Here is a 4,338-nt window from a genome sequence, read left to right on the forward strand (position 1 = left end):
TGAAAGATTTTTCAAGTAGTATTTTTATTTTTTAAGTATTAGTAAGCTAAGTCTGATAGATACAGTTCATACTCTGTTCACACCGCCGAGCCGAGCTGTACTGCGGTGGCCTGGTTACGCATAGTGGCGTAACAGTTTTTAAAGCGAATTTCCTGTAATGACACATATGTTTGCCATGGCTTACGACGTGTTCTTATGCTATCTGGGGAGGTGGGGGCCACCGCTACGCCAGAGCCGTGCTCGAAAGGATGTGAAAACAAAAGATCAGAGCCAACACAGTACCGTTCGTTCAGGTCTGCACGACTGTCAACTTACTGCAACGGAGAACCTTGATAGTACTGTAGAGATCATAACAGTTCTATCTGCAGTGTAATTATGGCTTGAACATGGCTCAGGGCCATACCAAGGGAAATCAAGGCCTTAAAGGCAATAAAGTGAAATGTTCTGAACATAACAGAGAGGCTGCTTTCCAAATGGCCCCCTATTCCCTATAAAGTGTGCTACTTTTGACCAGAGCCCTATGGAACGCATTTGGAACACAGACAGATGAATACGCTGAATTACATACTGTATGCATAAGATAGAAGGTTATATCTTTTCTATTCAGCATTGACATCCATTGTTCTTCATATTCATTACAGTCCATTAAATATGCACTATGTTCTTGATGTTGTACTTGCTTTACACGCACGAACGCACACCTTATTCGCTTGGAAAAAGCTCATTTTCTCCCTGGTCGAGAAGGATTCGATAACGACCCTCCATCCTTTCATCCATCGCTGCTCAGAATACCTCTCTTCCTCTCCTCTGCTCTCGGGCCCTGTTGGATAGAAAACATAGGTTCGACCATGATCAATGGCGTCCGTCGAACGAACTTGAACCCGGCGCCTCCAATCATAACGCATTGACATGCGTAATCGGCCCACTCCGCACCATTACACATTGGAAACGGGGTGTAAAAAAAAAAAAAAAAAGTTTTTATCCAATAAAGCCCACGGCAGAGAAATAGACCATTCATTTACATTCAATTGGCACAGTGGCGTATCATTACTTTACATTAGATGGGCACAGCCATTGTGTGGTGTCGGTAATGGATGAACAGAAAATGCATGCTGTTACCAACGAATAGGCTACAATAGGCTCACTATGAAGCTGCAGTTTTATTTGATTATTTCACCTTTATTTAACCAGGTCGGCCAGTTGAGAACAAGTTCTCATTTGCAACGGCGACCCTGGCCAAGATAAAGCAGAAGCAGTTTGAGTCACACATGGAATGAACAAACATACAATCAATAAATACAGTTGGGGGGGTGCATGGCACAATAGCTATTATCAATTAATCATAGATGGCAATTTCGAGTCAATGGCAGCTGCTACCAATAAACCAACCAGTCTCCCATCCTGCATTTAAAGCAAGGCCCGTGTGAGGTATATTGTACAGTACAGTGTGGACCGGTTTCTAAGTCATTCCTTTAAAGGGGAAATGAGAGATTCAAGAAGAAAGAAAACGTGACCACCCTGACGCTTTTCAGGGGGGTAAACAGCAAGGAAGGGGCAGGAGAAACGTCACCACTCTAAAAAAATGCACAGAAGGAGCTATAGATGCAAGGACTGACCATGCATGAGATGAATGACAGTTTCAACCACTTTTTGAAGCTACAGTATACAATGTATTACAGGGTTCATTATGCAACGTCAACATCATTCATTTATAAGTGTAGCAATGGATGTACCAATTCCAGATTGTCCCTTAAAGATAATACAGTCTAATATAAGAGGAGTGAGTCCCTTGAAAACAAAGCTCTCAACAGACGTCTCCAGCAGTCTTAAAGTAGTATTAAAAAGCCTGCAGTGTTGCTCGGTTCTAATTAAACAAATCTGGCCTCCCCAGCTTCCAACACTAAAGGAGGAAGAGAAGGAGACTTCAAATGAATTATTATCCCCAGTGGCTATGTCTATACTGCTGACAGACACTATAATATGACACTTCAATATGGTTTGTGGCCACAAGTCCCTTTGGTGAGACCGAGGGGTTTCCTAGCTCGAACTTGCATGGGTAGCCCCTCTACCTCAATAGTGTACGTCTAAATAGTGTAAAGTGGAGACCACGAGAGGAAACCACTTGAGACTATGTGAGATGCCCCTTATCCAGGTCAGTTGGCTCTAACCATACCTGGGTTCAAGTAGTATTAGTATTTTTTTTAAATATATACTTTTGATTTAATCAATTGCCTAGTCTCAAAAGAGCAGACTCCACCCAACTGCCACTCCAGGCATGCAAAATCAAACTTTTAAAAGTAACCGAGTTCTGACTGCAGAAATGCCACACTACCCAACCTCGGCCCTTATCCGGAAGATGGCGGTAAACAAACAGATTTGAATGTTAAATGACAACAGATGGCTACTTAATGAGACAAAGCTGTCACCGTTTAAATGACTCAGAGCGAGAGAAAGAGAGGGAGGAGAGGAAGGAGGGACAGAGGGATTGGAGGGGGAGGATCATAAATGTCATTGCAAATTTGAACAAGGTCATAATAAAGTTGGAGACGGTCCCCAAAAGGTCTGGACTGAAGAGAAACGTCCCTGATTTATCAATGTCTGTAATGAAATGGAGAGAGAGAGAGAGAGAGCAAAACAAAAAAAGAGGGGCGAGAGAAGGGAGAAAGCGAGCGAATGAGGGAGAAACAGATGGGGGAAGGAGGGGAAGAGAGAGAGAGAGAGAGAGAGAGAGAGAGAGAGAGAGAGAGAGATAGATACCTCTGATAAGTCAGAACCTGAGCCAATGGGGTAGGAGCCTATCACACACCCGGGAAATGGAGGACTCTGTCTGAACTGTTAAGTAAACACAATGAAGTTTTCAGGGAGAGTGAACAATGTGCCGGGTCTCAGCCGCCACCGTCCTTATCTTTGTCTCAAATGGCACCCTACGCACTAACTTTGAATAGGGCCCTTAAGGCTTTGGTTAAAAGTAGCCCATAACATAGGTACATATGGAGTGCATCCCAAATGGAACAGTACTCCCTATCAGACCATACATGGGGGATGTTTTCTTCAAGGTTAAAATGTGGTTGAGCATTGGTGCTTTTTACGAAGTCTCCTCCTGTAGTCACTTGCAGTTTTTGTACTGCACAATAAGCCACTAGCAGAAATTAACCAGAAAGGCTACTGAGCATCAATTACAAACATTTTGGGGGGGAAACATAATGAGTATCGTGGCACACACACTGACACCACACAAAATACCAGTTTGTCCATGCTGGAGCCATCCTCTGTGCTCTTCTTGGTTGGGTTGATGACATCAGAGGAGTTATTCAGGGGCCCTTGGCCTCTCACGGGGAACACAGGTAAACAGGACGTAAGTATTAGTAGTCTTGCAAAAACTGGAAAAAGATAGTAGCCCCCAAAAAACTCCCAAAACATGGGCCCGCCACAACACTTGAATGAGAGTCATTTTCAAAACAACCCATTTATTTCACATCGAACATAATGAGCATGGTATTGGTTAAATTATCATAGGCAGAGGGGGCTTGACTTGGCTCATCGAGCTCGAGCGACTCCTTGTGGCGGGCCAAGCGCCTGCATGCTGACCTTGGTCACCTGTTGAACAGTGTTTCCTCTGACACATTGATGTGGCTGGCTTCCAGGTTAGGCGGGTAGGTGTTAACCTGTCTAGGACTGGGGTTCCGCTAACAGCCAATAAAATTGCAGGGCGCCAAGCACAAATCAACAGGAATCTCATAAATCAAATGTCTCAAACATACAAGTATTAGGCACCATTTTAAAGATACAATTCTCGTTAATCCAGCCATAGTGTCTGATTTTTAAAATGATTTACAGCGAAAGCTCCACAAACGATGATGTTAGGTCACCACCAACTCACAGAAAAACCCAGCCATTTTCCAGCCAAAGAGAGGAGTCACAAAAAGCACAAATCGAGATAAAATTAATCACTAACATTTGATGATCTTCATCAGATGACACTCATAGGACTTCATGTTACACAATACATGTATCTTACATGTGTCTTTGGCTATGCCAGATTAAGTGATATGACATGCTATTCTATAAAATCCTTTCTCTGTAATTAATATTACCTGATTGAGCTAATCATGTAAATGTAATTAACTAGAAAGTCGGGGCACCACTAAATAATATTTATAGAGCTGTTATCTTCTTTTAAACTCTTAAAGACCTAGTAATATTTTACATCAATAGCAGTCAATTTAATCGTCAGCTTATTTCAGTCTCATCTGAAAGTCTTCACGAACCCTGGCTAACAAGTTGAATCAGCAATACAAATTTGGGTTTAATTATTTATTTACTAAATACCTAACTAAT

Source organism: Oncorhynchus nerka, linkage group LG18, assembly GCF_034236695.1.
Source record: "Oncorhynchus nerka isolate Pitt River linkage group LG18, Oner_Uvic_2.0, whole genome shotgun sequence".
NCBI classification, from domain to species: Eukaryota; Metazoa; Chordata; class Actinopteri; order Salmoniformes; family Salmonidae; genus Oncorhynchus; species Oncorhynchus nerka.